The sequence below is a fragment of the Rhamphochromis sp. 'chilingali' genome (genome assembly GCF_963969265.1).
Source record: "Rhamphochromis sp. 'chilingali' genome assembly, chromosome: 1".
Lineage (NCBI taxonomy): Eukaryota > Metazoa > Chordata > Actinopteri > Cichliformes > Cichlidae > Rhamphochromis > Rhamphochromis sp. 'chilingali'.
In genome coordinates this window covers 13,476,860-13,493,076 of record NC_137929.1, presented here as the reverse complement: position 1 = coordinate 13,493,076, position 16,217 = coordinate 13,476,860, and the positions used below count along the sequence as shown (strand labels likewise).

The following is a 16,217-nucleotide window of genomic DNA, read 5'->3' as shown; positions in this document are numbered from 1 at the left end:
TTTCAAACCTTCAAAGAAGAAGAAAAATCCTCCACTGGATAATTCACTGTGAAACTCTCCAACTCTTCATTCCACCTTAAAGTCTGTCTGACACTGAAATCCAAAGCAAAATGTGCGTTTGCTTTACAGACAGCAGTCCAACACAAACATACACACATCATCCAAAACACAGTCCAACATCCAAATCTCCTCCACTGCCAGCATGAATGATGGGAAAGAGAAGGAGGAACACTCTGACATTCAGGGTTAGAATGAGTTTCATGAAGCAGACTGTGAAGATCAAAGCTGCATTAGAAAGCTTACATGAATGAATGAGTGGACAGAAGTGGACAGAGATCATCCGAAGCACTTCAAAGGCTTTAAATCAGCACATTTCTCTTTATTCTTTATCAACTCTGTTAGTTTCTCTCAGTTTTCTGTGGAATGAAGCTAACAGCAGGCTAATAAGATGCTGACCAATAGGTTTCTATTAAAGGTTGTAATTTGTATATGAAAAAGTGCTTTGGCTCAGCAGGGATCAGCTTACAGGTAGAATACAGCTGCTGGATGGGATTAGCATGTCATAGCTATCTACCAAACTGCTAACTGGGGGATTTCAGGCCATCTATGGATCATTTTTGCTAACTGTTTATTCAGCTTAGGCTCACAGGGCTGCAGCCTGTGCCCTAGCTGTCATAGGGCAAAAGGCGTGGTCCACCTGCACAGGTGAGCAGTCCATCACAGGGCCAACAGAGAGAGACAGAGAAGCACTCTCTCACATCCACACCTACAGCCAATTTAGAAGCACCAATGAACCTAAGCAGCACTTCATTGGACTGTGGGAGAACATCCACCCTCCACAGAAAGGCCAACAAGCTTCAACCTACAACCTTCTTGCTTTAAGGCACTAGTGCCAACCACTTTTCCCCATTTCAGCCCAAATCCTGCATCTTCCTGTTTCTGACTCCAGGCCAGCTCCACTAACACTTTCTCATCAGACACTGCCACCTAGTGGAGGAAGTCTTAGTTCCATTTGAAGCTTCAGATGACAGTTAGTTCCTTTACAAAGAGGTGGAGGTGGTGGGGCCACAGCACCATCATCACTGAGTGCCATAGGACACTTAACCTTTGTTTCCATGTGCTGGGAACTTCCTGTTGTTCCAAGGAGAACTGGAAAATGTGTGAAAATCTCCCAGTCAGTTCCTCACAGCACACTTCAATCATTTCCCTCCCACAGCATCAGGACCAGGGCTTTTTCTCTCTTTGGTCCCACTAAGAGATTTCCACACAAACACCTCATCAGTGGGACTCTCAGAGCTACCAGCCCTTTGCTACAATCACAAAGCTCTTCATTGAAATCAATGATATCAAAGCTGGAATCAAATGAGTCCAAGTCTTCTGCTGATTCAGCATCACATTCATCTTTGCTCCTTGTTCTGCATCCCCACCATGGACTTCATTCCTTTCCAAGCCAGCCTTGAGTGTCCTTTATTCAGCTCATCCTCTGCTTTACTTTTACACCTGATTTTAGCTGCTTTATCTCTCTTTCAACAAGTTTCTGTGCCTCAATCTTTTTCTTCTCTCCCTCATAACAAGACAGCTTCTTCTGCCTGAGAACATGTTGGAGTGATTTACTAATCCAGGGCTGCTTATTGGGGAAAATACTTCCTGTTTTAAAAGTAATCCCCATTTTTCCCAGAAAGAAATGTAAGTAGAAATCGATGATCTACGTGAGAACATGAGCCTTTAAAAAGTCCCAGTGGGTGCAGTCAAAGCAGTCCCTCAGTCCCAGTATAGAATCTTTGGTCCAGACTGGAACAACTGTGTGCCCAGTTTGAGCTCTCTTCAGTCCTGTGACCTGACAGACCCAGAGGGGCCATCACATCACATTTAGAAGCTCCCCTAATGGAGCCACAACACATGTCCAACACTTAGTCTGTCTTGTTGGACCAACTGGAAGAAATGATTCAAGGACTTAGTCACAGAACAGAGTTTCAAATCTCCAAAATCCAACTGGCTGCATCAGGACATATAGTCTGAAACTCTGCACAGTTTCCTGTTTGAAGCTGCTTCCTGTTGGCTTCAGCTGTTTGGAGTTTCCATTTTCTAAACTTCTACATTCTGAACCTTCTTCAGCTCTGAACAGATGATGAAACACTGAATGATTTCAAGCTCACACTTTGTCTAATAAACTTACATCTTTCATTCTTTATACAGATTGAGTTTCTGTGGTTTGTCAGAGATCAGCTGTGATTATCTGGCAGCAGCGCTGAAGTCCAACCCCTCCCATCTGAGAGAGCTGGAGCTACAACTTAACAACCTGAAGCATCCAGATGTGAAGCAGCTGTCTGATCTTCAGCAGAGTCCAGACTACAGACTGGAGACTCTGAGGTCAGTAGAGTGATGGAGTGAGTGGGTGGTGCTGTCAGCAGTATTGTACTAAACACAGTCAGTATGAAGCAAAGATCCAGTGTTTCCTGTAAAGCTGCAGCTTCTCAGTGAAGCTGTGAGAGGAGAATGGTGACAGGCTTCAGGATTGGACACAAACACTTCCTGTTTCTGACCTTTATGGTCACCATAGTAACGGCTGACACGCTCTGATGAAACGCTGTCAACAGCCAATCAGCTCTCTGAACAAAGCAGCACGCAGACCAATGACTGCATTCGTTTCCAAGTTTAAAGCAGTGAAGAACACAGTCTGTAGGTGAGGAAGAATTTAGTGAGAGCAGATGTTTGGATGGAATTCCTCCAGTTAACAGCTGGAACCGTCCATCTGGATTGTTGGGCTTGTTGTTGGGGTTCCTACAGAGCTCAGAGTGGACACACCAAGGTTCTTCTAATGAATGAAAGTCCAAACTCAAACTAGGAGGGAAAAACATCTTCATCAACTTCAATAAAAATCCAAAGATTAGAAAAAGTGAAGCAACAATGAGTCCTAGTACAGTCCCAGCACTGAAGTCCCTGCTGCTCTTTATACTGGATGTGCTGCATCACTGACTGACAGCTGATGAAGAGTCTCTGGAAACACTCGTTTATCTCCTCTGCTCTTCCTTCTTCTCTCTGCAGGTGGTGGATATGATGGTAAACAGGACGGTGTGTGTGCTGAGAGAGGAGGAGCTGTGTCCTGATGATCCAGAGAGGTTGAAGCAGCAGCAGCTTGTGTGTAGAGACGCTCTGACTGGGCCATGTTACTGGGAGGTGGAGAGGAGAGCTTCATCCAGCAGTGACTGACAGAGGAATGAGAAGAAGTGCAGATGACTGTCAGTGCTGCAGAGTGAACTGCTCTGAGAACAGCTCCACTGTCAGACACAATGTAGAGTCCAGCATCATCCCTGTGTGTCCCTCTGGATCTGACAGAGGATCATCAGTGTATCTGGACTGCTCTGCTGCTGCTCTGTCCTTCTACAGTCTCTGCACAGTCTCTGTCTGACTCTGGCTTCAGACCCTCCTGGATCAAACTCACCTGGAAAGACTTTCAAACATCACTCAATAGATTTGAATACAGAATATATTTGATATATACTGTAGATGTACTGTAGAGTTGCAGTTTGTCACTTGTAAATACAGTCTGTGAGCAGCTGTGAGCTGAAAGATCTTTCTAGAAACACGAAATGTTTTCACTCTTCTGTTGCTTTTTCATATATTTCCACAACATTAATATTGATCCCACCTGTCTCACCTGTTTCATGCTTTTATACATAATAACAGGACACGTGTGATCTGAGCGCTGCTGTGGTTGCTGTGCTGCACGTCTTCATTTAGATAACAGAGACATCTAGTGGTTCAGAGGGAGAACTGCAGGAGGTGGAGCTGTGTTTTAGCATGGAAAACTTTTTATCTTTTAGGCGCAGATACAAATATGACAAGTATCAGTGTGAGATACAAAAGGTCACATCAGTCAGCAGAGGGAACAGTGATCACACAGCAATGTAAGAATAGAAACATAACAGTGAATCTGGACATGTATACAGATGGAAGCAAACAAACAGGATGTAACACTACATTAAAGCCACAAATGGGAAGAAAACAAAGCCAAAGGAAAATATATTTGATCTCAGGAATCCAAATCAGATGCTTTAGAGCAGGGGTCGGCAACCCTGGGCACGCATGTCACAGCTGGCAAGCGAAGGGTTAACTGATGGCACGACCATAGCTGGACTGGCCATCGGGCATACCGATGATGATTTTTCGTTTTTCTGGGCCAATGTTTTTTTATGATTTTTTTTTTTTGTAACGGTATAAACGATGGAAGGTGGTGGATTGGCCGGATGCTGGTCGATGTGTAGAAATAACTCAGTTGTTTGGTGGTGGCTATGGCGGAGCTTCCACAGAGGCAGCAGGTGGATGAGGGAAAGGGGAGGCAGGAGGAGCAGAGACCCGAGGCGGCCGCCGGTCCGAGTGTTGGCCCCCTTGAACTTTCCCACATTTTGTCACATTACAGCACAAACATGAATCAGTTTTATTGGAATTCCACGTGAAAGACCAACACAAAGTGGAACGGAAATCATACATGATTCCAAACATTTTTTACAAATAAATAACTGCAAAGTGGGGTGTGCGTAATTATTCTGTCATGGAAAAACACACTGCCATCAACTGTTTTGTTTTTGTCAAAATCACTGTAATATAATCACTGTACCTTTATATACATGTGACTTATATTAATGCTGCTGCCCTCTTGTGGCTAAAGTGTAATTATGTTCTTGTTATTAGGGAAAACATTTGAGAGTAACATGACAAATGAGTCAGCACTTTGGCTTCAGCTTAAGAAATCCTCATTTTTATGTCATCAGTTATAGTTGCATGTATTCATTATCATAAGTTAACCTTTAATATTGATGTCTTAAATTGATTTTACTTAAACTAGCAATAATTTTATGGTTGCATTAAATAAATGCATCACTAATGAATGAACTATTTCAGTAATTAATTTAAAAAATCTACATAATCAATTAAAGATATATATTAATAATGAATTATCCATTAATTTCATTTAAAATTTTTCAATATTTGTTTATATACAATTCAAATTAGTTAATTACATATTTAATCAATTATTGGTTTGTTTTCTATTTTGATTATTTTACTGACACATTTAATGAATTATTTAATGATGTATTTATTTAATTCACGTTGCTACTCCTGGCCCTGCATCGCTGTTCATAAATACATTTTATTTGTCAGCTTCACCCATCAAAGTCAGGGGGCGGGGTTAATGCTGATCAAGTCAAAACCATTGCTTTGGTCTGGTGGGCGTTCTTTTAGTGGGCTTTTCTGTCACGGCCTGCGTGGCAGACTATGATGAGGGGAAGGAGGACCCAAATGCCAACACGTTCTCACTCCTGTATGGAGGACCACAAGAGCCACGCGCATCGAAATAAAGAATTCTGTGCTTAAGTAATGAATTATAGAATAAATTCTGCATTTGTAAATTCATTTTTGAATTCCCATTTAATAAACTGATTTTTGAAATGCTTTTAAAAACTGCATTTCAAAATCCTTTTTCCAATTGCACTTTAATAAACTGCATAAATTGCATGAATGAAGGGATCCTGCAGCGAAACGGAGAGCCCAACCTCTGACTTAGTGCCTGTTTACTCAGTCTGACCACCTGTGAAGTTAACGCGCTAACGTGGCTAACGCTAGCATCACCACACGTAGCCCCGTTATTTTAAGGTCATCTTAGCTCATGAAAGTTTAACGTCGCAGCTGTACGAGCTAGCTACGTGTTTTGTAAGCTGCTGTGCTCTTCACAAATAAAGCTGGAAGCAGCTCAGACTATTAGAACCAGCACTGAGGCCTGTTACATTTATGTTAGAGCAACAGCTGCAGCCTTTAAACTAGCGATTAAAATGCTGACAGTAATCAGAATCAAAAACGGTTTTATTGCCAAATGTTGAGCAGGTTTACAACATTAGGAAATTGCTGCGGTGCTTCAGTGCAAACATACTGTCATATAACACTTAAATAAAAATAAGGATTAAAAGTGCTAAGTAGATAGATATATACATGAGTGCAGGTGGTGATCAGGGCCAAACATGGAATGATGCAGTGAACACAGCGTAGGGTCACGTGGTAGTGGTGGGAACAGTCATACGGTTATTGTTCATGTGTCCAACAGCAGAGGGGAAGAAACTGTTCTTATGGCGAGAGGTTCTGGTGCGAATGGACCGGAGCCTCCTGCCTGAGGGGAGCAGGTCAAACAGACTGTGTCCAGGGTGAGAAGGGTCAGCTGTGACTGAGCTGCACGCCCCAGTGTCCTGGAGGCGTACAGGTCCTGCAGAGATGGGAGTCTGCAGCCAATCACCTTCTCAGCAGAGCGCACAACATGCTGCAGTCTCTGTTTGTCCCTGATAGTGGCTCCAGCGTACCACACGGTGATGGAGGAGGTGAGGATGGACTCGATGATTGCAGTGTAGAATTGCATCATCGATCATATAATCCATTGTTTCAAATTAGACCTAAAACTCCCCCTTTTGACACATCTTCATGTGTCAAACAAAACCACAACTAGAAAATTAAAAGAAAAAGGTTCATCAGATCATTTCTCAGAAAACCTCAGCGATTCTCCTCTCGAGTATATTTGCTCCGGGCCTGCAAACCTGTGTTTAAATAATAAAATCAGTTTAATTATCATGTTCGATCTTTTCAGCTCCTGGCTCCACCCAGAGCCTGCATCCCCAGAACGACCTTGAAACAAAACCTGTATATTAGCATCAACTTCACATTTAAACTCAGTTCCCCCCCTGTCCTTCCCTCACTGTGATCCACTCTGTGCTATAAGAAACTAAACTTAAAACACAACAGTTATCAGTCATGTGCTTCATACAAAATGTGCGTATGTTTTAGTTTCACGTTGATCCTCTGAGTGTCATGGTACTTCTTTTAATCTGACTTTATCAAATCGAACCAAAATAGGTTTGCTGTCTTTACTTTGCTCGTTTCCCTCCAGCACCACCTCGTATCACCTGCCCTTTCCCTTGGACCAGTGTTTGTTGTTCCATAACTGGATTTGGAATGTGACAAGTCCACCAATCCCCTATATAACTCCTACATTTGGCTTTGGTTCTGTTTTCCTTCTATAAAATGTCATTGACTTCTACAGTGGCCTGCTTTGGTTAATGGTAACATCAGTAATATCAAACATTTTCTCCCCTTCAGCATTTGGCATTTTCCTAACAATATAATGTGACACCATCATCTAAACCCAGTCAATAAAACAACATTTTCTTAAAGCAAACATCAGCAACCCAAAATTAGCCGCCCAAGGGTGGAGTCTGCAGCTCCACTCTCATGTGAACCTTTCGGTCTCCCTCTCTCTCTCTTGTGCTCCTGCCAAAAGCAAAGCAAAGCATCCACCCTTTTCTTACCGGCGTCGTGAATTGTTTGTCAACATCTACTCATCCTAACGCTGGTCCAGTCTTTGTCACGGCTGCACAGCAGACAAGTGGAGCCTCACGCGCAAAGCATCAGAGTCTCCACCCTCATCAATATGAGCTCATTTATTTGTTCTTTCTTTTGTTTTTAGAAAAAGAGTTCTTTATGATCTTGGACTGGATTGACTCGCTGCAATCCTTTAGACAGGAACTCGCAGGTTCCCACAGGTGACCTTTTCCTCAGCCCATTGTAATCTGGAAAAGCTCACCTTATATTTGCTCTCACAACAATGTTTTACAGCGCTGTTAATTCAATCTTGCAGGCCTGCTTAGAACAAAGAAGGAGGAAAAGAGAGCTGATTATTAGCTCATCAGAGCACAAAACATCATCACCAAAGGGGGCGACACCTGACAGTTTTCTCTAAGTGCACTGTTACAGAAATAATGAGCCGCTCCTCGACATGTCCATGTTTAGTAAAACTCCCTCTATTGAAATAAGAAAACAAGCCAAAGCTAACTGACAGAATGAACCCATCACTAAAACAACGACCCCAAAAATCTTCATCACAGAAAAGTTTTGCTTACTAATCCAACAATATGTTGTGGGAATTAGAACTTTCCGGGCCATAAAGCTTTTGCCCGACTCTTGGCTTAACTAATACTGACATAGTCTGAAATCAGACTTAAAGTCACTCCCTCTGTTCATTTAGGATAAATGTATCTATATCTGATTTAGGCTAAGTGCCTTTTGTTTAGATGAACTGCTGGACTTCCAGACCAGCAGGTTTAGGGAAGTCTTTATGGGGTCACACTCTGACCCCCCCACACACACACACGCACGCACAGGCAACGTACTCTTTGTTTGTATGTAGACGTCATATGTTAATGAACGTCATATGTATATTCATGTAACCTCAATAAAAGAGCAGTGTTACGGGGGAGCGGACGAGAGCAACTGGGGTCAAGCGAAGGAACGGCGTTTGTCCGGTTCTCTCCCGTGCACGGGAAACATGAAGAACTTTGCCTACTCGTGTCTTGCTTTGCTGTGTAATTAAATTGTCCTTAACGTTCCAACGAATAGGTTTATGCTACAAACCTATCACTGAGGTTAACTACACAACCCCTCGCCACCTCCTTATACACAGGAGTGAGTACAAAAGGGTTCGTACGGACGCATCAGCCGGCCGTCCTTCTGCTCGACACTGTTAGCTGAAAGATGATCGGATCATCCTCTGTCCTGTATTTAAGGCTGAGAGTCTTTGTCCAGTCTCTTTTCCACAGCTACTGTCCACAGCACTGATCCACCTGCAGCACAGCCCCACTCAGTTGTTTTATGATTTACTTTGTGCACGTTTCCCTTCCACTGAGCTTACAAAACCTCTGACAGGAGAAGTCAGGCATGTGTTTCCCCCACCTCCCCTTTTAGGCAGTAATAAAATAGAAAACAAACAATCAAACAGGCTAAAGCTAGAGCACAAGCAAAGACAGCACCGGTGACTAAGTTCTCCCATACTGGACGTACGCTACCACGTGGGCTCAAACAGCAGCACATCAGCTCAGTTTACATACTGTTGACATCTTCATCAGAGGGTCAGCAGGGAGCGCTGCTGAGCTGCAGTGGTCTCCACCAGAGTGACGGAGCAGGAATCACAAACAGCACAAACCCACCGTGTTGTTTCCACCCTGTTCAGGAGATCTGAGCCCCCATCCCTTTTTTTCATGTTGCAGCTCTGCACTGCAGGCCCTGAACGCCTCCCGGTTACCCTCAGTGTGCTTAGAGTTTAATTTACAACCGACGAGCTCACAGATCATCTGCAGGCAGGTGAACGAACCCTTAATGTGAGGATAATAGCAGAGCTGAGCTGAGGTCAGAAATAGTCAGGAACGGTGTCGACACAGTGAAGTCAGCTGTTTGGGAATTTGTCTGATTATCAGTTTGGGGGGGGGTCGGTGTTAAATAACAAAGGCGGTGTAGGATGGAGAGAGGAGGAGGGAGGGAGCAGTGATGATATGAAGTCAGAATACACATGTGGCAGACATAAGGGGGTCAGACAGGAGCAGCATCAGTCTCTGCTCTGTTTTGTTAATAACGTAGAAAAATAATTTTGTACAATCAAGCTACATCGACGGACGCTTTACCTCACGTACCCTAAAATGAAAAAGTAGTGACAGTAAGATGGAGGCTGCACATGACACCATGACTGAGTTCACAGCTGTTGCTTTGATTCTAACGTTTAAGACTTTTGGCATCGACTCCGTTTTAATAAATGAGTGCTGGGAGGCGTCGTTTGACTTCAGGAGCTCCTGCAATGCTCCTGCGATGCTCTTACTCTGCGGGAGAAAACCAAAAACCAAAAGTAGCAAACATGGAGCGATATGACTCGTTTAGATTTTGGGAAACGTGCATCGACAGGTACAGTGTCCTTTTCCCCGCGTCTTTAAAAATAATTCATGCATAGATCCCCCACTGAGAAAACCCTTTTATATACTTTCTCCTTTGTACACATTTTATATAGAACTATATATAATATCATTTCTCTATATCTATATTTTCAGAAAAATTCTTTCCACACAATAAAAAACAACAATTAAACAAATGCTTCAAACAAAACAACAAAAAAAGAGAGAAGATGGAAGAAAGAAAATCACGACTGAGGCCAGTTTGGCACTTTGTCATGAGAACATGACAGAACTCTGTTAGTTGACGGTAAATAGCGAAACTCTATTTTTCTTTGGTTTTTCTTCTCCCTCGATGAGAAATGAAACACAGCAGTACTTACTTGGCACCTAAAAATGCTGGTCGAATGAAAGATATCAGTGTTTTCATGGTTATATGTTTAGTGTACGCCTCCCCCCTCCAGACTGCTCAGCAGATCGGGAATTTTTAGAGAAGAGCAGGAGGGAGGCGTGTCAAATGAGAGGAAGAGAGCAGTAATAAAACACGGATGTAGAAAAGAGAAGCATAATGTGCACATAACACACAGGAGATGGAAAAAGAGATGACGCCAACGTAAAAAAGAGAAAACAGCGAGGAGCGAGAGAGCATTCGTCCCTTTGACAAATGTTGGAGGTCTTGAGCCTGGAAACAGCAGACCGTCTTTGAAAACAGTATCTTTGAAAGATCTGAGTCACCCACCCCAAACTGCTCATCTGCTGCTGGACACTTCAGTTGCACCTCCACATGCCACCAGTGGAGGGAGCTGCCAAGTTTCACAGCACATGACGCAGCAGGTGTAGTTGCTTTTGGAGAAAGAAGAGAATAAGAGGACAGAACGAAGGCCCACGTCTAGAGGCCTCCCTTCCAGAGCGGTAGCAGAGCCAGTGTTCCTGGTCCCTAGGTGGCGCTGTGTCGGGCCTGTCCCTACTATACCCTAGTGGTGGAGTGGGGGTGGGGGAGGGTGTTGTTGTGGCCGGTGGAGGGGAATGTGTTGAAGGCGTGAAGAGGCTGCATGCTGGTGATGGTGCTGGGGATCACGGTGATGGTGTTTGGCTTCATCAGCGGCACGTTGTCGAGGGCGCGGCGCAGCGCCAGGGTGTAGTCGGGAGGGCAGGCGGGCCGCAGGATGTCGTGGGGTCGCGGGGCTCCATGTCGTGGTGAGCGTCGTGCTCCCAGTCCTTCATCTGCAGGGACATGATCTCCTCCTCCTGGCTGTGAGCCAGGTCATTGGCGGGGCCGCCCCGCTGAGGGGACAGCCGGTGCCGGCGCATCTCGTGCTGCTTGTCACGCTTGTAGTAAAGGGTGGCGAAGGCCAGGATGTTGAGGAAGAAGAGCGACGCTCCAACTGCAACTGTCACGCTCAGTTCGGTGGAGTAGTCGCGGGTGTGTCTGGGAAAGAGGTCCTGGGGCGGGCGCTCTGAGCCCTCGGGCTCAGGATCTGATGGGAAGGTAGGGTAAGGATGACGAGTGGTTCGAGGAACGTTGTTTCTGGGCCTCATGGTGCCGGGGTCACGGCCTGCGGGGGAGCGCGTAGTGGTGGGAAAGAGCACGTCGTGCAGGCTGTGAAGATGAGGGACTAATTCCAGCCAAAAGGCCACTTTGTTAGCTCTGTAGTTGTCTCTGACACGAGGTTTCAAATCGATGTGAAGGTACTGCTTGTCCTTCCAGTTGAACTTGGTCCAGATGACCTCCTCAAAGCGGTTGGGCTTGGTATGAATGAACTTGGTGTCCTGAGGGACGGGCAGGTTGGGGTCCCTGGTGGAGCATAAAGGTTAAACGTTTCAGTTCAAAGTTATATTCAGTCTCCATTATAAGTAACATGTGGCATCAATACACTGAATACAGACAGGAGGCCCATTCTCTGTGCAACCTTTAAACTATCTAAGACCAACCGGCTGCTCTGGGATCTGGATGCTTTTGGTGAACCAGTATGTTCAATTCTTCAAAGCCACACGGGAATTAAACTAGCAACCTAGATTCAAGTATTCAAGATGACTAGAAGGCTGTCAGAGAACATACAGTAACGTGTACAGTTTACACTACTGTGACATGAGGCCTACCCAATCTTTGCGAAGTTAGTCCAGTAAGTCATGACCACAGCGCTCAGCATCACATCGTTCTTGGAGAAGTTGCACGGGAGCAGGTCCGTGGCACCGATCATCGGTACGCCGAACACGTAAGGTATCTCGTCTCCGTGCGCGGCGTCGGCCCACTCGGGCTGCGTCTCGGTTTGGCAGTGGTGGTAGAACGTGTAAAAGTAAACTGGGGACTGAAACTCAGCATGGAGTTTGGCAGTGGCCACAGCTGGTGCCACCCACTGGTGGTCCGTAAACAGGAAGTGAGTGAGAAATCTAGAGAGGAAAAAAAAGTCTTTCTGATAACAGAAGGAGTGACAGGCAGCAGAGAGGAAGCATGACTGCATTATCCAAACATGTCTGTACTGTGACTGTGGTCCGGCTGTGAGGGGTTCGCAGGCCGATCTGTCAGAAACACCGACACTGAGATTGGGAGCCGACTACCTGGGGGATGATAGCATTACTGCCCACAGAGCCTCAAAGGTTAAGGCGCAGACACGCCGTGATGTGGATGAGTGGCTCTCTTTAGCACGCTTGTCTTGTTTGATGCACTTCACTGGGCTCACATGTTACTGATTCCATTCTTTACTCGCATGTTTTAAACGCTTAAAGCACTTTCACAGCTTTTTATATTCTTTTGAAAATTCATGTGAACTCAAGCTGTCAGAATTGTAATGTAAGCTTTGATAATTGTCCACATTTGTCATTTTGACGATTATCCGTTTATTTTAATGAATACAGCAAACAGAAAAAAACGAACAAATCAACAAACGCGGCTCCTAATGAGACAAAACCTGATGATGCTGCAAAATGCAGTTAAGTGAGAGGAGGCTGTAAAATGGAATAACTGAAAAAGTGGCAGTGTACAGAGGTGGCGTCCTCACCCTCTGGGTAGCCGTAGAGGTTGTCAACAAAGTTGGAGATGGTGTAGTCGAACGCCGCAGCTGAGATGCCGTCGTTGTCCTCACTGTCGTCCACAAACTTCAGCCCCTCTCCCTGGTTCACTCCTATCAAGATGTCATAGTTTAGGAGCTCCCCCTGGTGGAGCAAATAAGGAAGAACATGCTGAGTGCTGGAACAGAGCCTGTGTGCATCACAAGTCTACAACAGGAAGTGCAGCTGAAGCACAGCTTTGTGAATTGGCAGCATTTCATTTCCCAGTAAACAAAATAAAGATTAGCTGTTGCCATGAAATTCCTACTATAAACTGTAAATACTGCAATATATGCAGGGTTCATACACATTTTTAGGGTCAAATTCAAGCACTGTTTAAGCACATTCAAGGTCAATTTTCAAGCTTTTCCAGCACATTACCAAAAAAGAAGCATGTTTCACTTTGCATCACCTCAGTAAGACCTTGTAAAAATTTAAACAAATCATCTGAGGTCGATTTAAATGTCTTTTGTTCCCCTTTTGTTAAAAGAGCAGCACACAAAAATACAGAAAAAGGAAACGGTTGCCTTACATGCATATAGTGTACAAACTCAAAAAACACATTCCTCTTAAAAATGCGCAAATGTGAACAAATCAACTTGTTAGAGATCTTCATCTCCACTGTAAATAAACAACAAGCCAGAGAACAAGAAAACTGCACCAAACACCACAAACACCAACAAATTAATGTCTTCTCATCAGACATTGAAGCTTCTTTCCTGTGTGACATAAAAAATAAGAGACAGATGTTTGTTTGTTTTTTTAACTAGTTAAGCACCCACGTTCAGTCATCCACCCATTCACGCACACATTCACACACTGGTGATGTAGCTACAGCCACCCTGGGGCGCCACCAGGCCCTCTGACCACCACCAGCAGGCAACGGGTGAAGTGTCTTGCCGGGTGAAGTGTCTTGCCCAAGGACACAACGACCGAGACTGTCCAAGCCGGGGCTCGATTACAAGGCGAACTCCTAACTCTTGAGCCACGATCGCCCAGTGGGGACATGGGGACATTTCAATTTCCAGCAGGAAGCTCCCCCTTTTTGTTAAACCCTTTAGATCAGGGGTCGGCAACCTGCGGCTCTTTAGTCCTTATAGTGCGGCTCCGCGTGGTTTGGGGAAATAAATTAGCTGAAGTGTATTTTATTTATGTTAGTTCTTTTTTTAACTTGTAGTTCTAAATTGGAAGATTATTGTGATTTTGCAATATACAAATAAAATTATATTTTCTTATTTTTTCATCGCTCAAAATAAGCGTCACACTCGCGGAAGCCGGTGTACCCGGCGAAACGCCGTGCATTTATCGAGCCTTTCAACCCCAGATAGGCCAATTATGGCTCTTTGGCTCTTTGGGTCTTAAAGGTTGCTGACCCCTGCTTTAGATGAACAGAGTTTTTTAATTAAATACATAATCTTTAATAAATGTTCTCTTTTATAAAAAGTAGGATAATTAAAAAAACTTTTATTATACCTCTATTGAGTAGAAAAAAAACTCGTGTTTTCTGTCATCTGTTATATAATATTAGGGATGTTTGTGACAATTAATTTCTTAATCGGCTGGACTAACCAATAGTCCACAACCAGGAAACACTGAATTTTAAGTTAAGTTTGAAAACAGTTAAAAAAAAAAACCCATTCCAAAATGTCTTGTGACAATCTCATTGGCTTAGGGAGTGATGATGTCATAGATCTTAAGAATCTTAAGTCCTTTGATGTTTTTCCTTAAGTAGGGGTGAGAAACAGCAAGTTTTAGTTCGTTTCAGCAGCATCTGTGTTTGCAGCCTACAAAACGTTCACCACAAGCTCTTCAAAGTCATCGTATAGAAACTCCAACATGTTTCCAAGAAAAAAACAACCAATTCAAAAAGATTACGCCGCCTCTCCTTCCTGGCGTGGCCGGCCAATTTCCCCAAATGGCGTCTCATCCTTCCAAAGGGCGTTAGAGGAGAGTAGGAAGGAAAACTACCTTCTCCAGAAAAAAATGCAACAAATTGAAGAAGAGAAACTTCAACTGGAGGACAAATGTAGACGAATGGAAGCCCAAAATAAAGAGCTGGAAGAAAGACAACAGTGCCAGCCGGACATAAAAATTATTAATGAGGGCTGGGGAATCAAGTTTGCTCAGAGCCGAGAGCAGATTGTGCACCTCATTAAAGAAAACAGGCAAAAGAGTGCAGAACTAAAAGAAATGACCAACCAGCTCCAAGACAAGAAAACGATGACTGATAAGATACAACGGGATCTCCAATACATGGACCGAAAAAATCGGCTCCTCCAAAGACAGCTCCATGAAGCTGTGGAAGAAAAGAAAGAATTCCTCCAACAGAAGGAAGAGCAGGACAAAAAGCAACGAGACATGCAGCACGAACTGAAGAGCATGCAGGAAAAATACCGCATGCTGAAAGAAAGCCTGGATGAAACACTGCGCCAAAATAAAGACCTTCTTCAACAGAAAGAGCAACAGCAGGAAAGACTGAAAGAAGGAAAACGTATCGTCCAGGACTTTGAGTCTAAAAATCTAAAACTGCAAGAGTTTTGTAATCAGCTGGAGGACAAAGCAACTAAAGTGGAAGAAGAAAAGGACAAACTGGAGAAACGCTGCTCACAGATGCAGAGAAGGATCGATCAGATAGCGAGAAACAACTCCGAGCTCGTTAAGGGGATTTTGGTGGAATTCAATAACTTGAAGCGTGAAAACACTCAAATGCAGGCGCAAAAACAACAAGAAGACAAAATACATGAAGACCTGCAGCTCACGCTCCAAGAAATCCAGAAAAGAAACGAGCAGTTAGAAGACAAGCACAAAGAGGTCCAACAGAGAAATGCAGACATGCACAAGGACAAGCTGATACAGGAGGCAACATCCAAACAACTCAAAGACAAGCTTGAAGAACAACAAGCAACATTGGAAGAGGTGGAACAAAGATGTGAGAAACTTGAAGAACAAAACGCAGAAACCATCGATGAGCTGAGAAATCTCATCCTGGAGAAAAAAGCGCTCGTGGAAAAGTGCATGAAAAAAAAGAAAAAATGGTTCCACTTGTTCCGGAGGAGAGACGCTACTGCTTCCTCACCTGATGTAGCCTCGTCTTGCTCCACCTCTGTTAACCCCCCCAACCAGTCCCGGCCGTTGACTGTCCCCTCCTGAGCCTGGTTCTGCCGGAGGTTCCTGCCCGTTTAAAGGCAGTTTTTCCTCCCCACTGTCGCCAACTGCTTGCTCAGAGGGGATTGTTGGGCTTTTCTCTCCTCTGCCTTGTTTCTTCATTTACTTGTTTAACTTTTTTCAACTTATCTAAATAATAAACCAATTAAATTTATCCTTTGAGTATTTTTCATCTCATCTTTACAGAATCTTTCCAAAACATTTTCAAACATTCAGATCTGTCTTTTATTTTCTTCTTGAAGCCTCATAAAT

At 44.0% G+C, this 16,217-nt stretch overlaps 1 protein-coding gene and 1 pseudogene across 2 annotated transcripts in view; one reads left to right on the top strand and one right to left on the bottom strand.

Annotated features, from left to right (window-relative positions):
* LOC308393807 (uncharacterized protein) overlaps positions 1-16,217 on the top strand; it is an 810,936-nt gene that overhangs the window by 688,977 nt on the left and 105,742 nt on the right. The gene's annotated exons all lie outside the window — the stretch shown is intronic.
* Positions 10,720-14,638, bottom strand: LOC308399923 (neuroligin-2-like; annotated as a pseudogene). Its single transcript has 4 exons — positions 14,600-14,638; positions 12,735-12,905; positions 11,853-12,166; positions 10,720-11,547 (listed from the first exon to the last, which is right to left on the bottom strand). The product of its transcript is annotated as a neuroligin-2-like (transcript).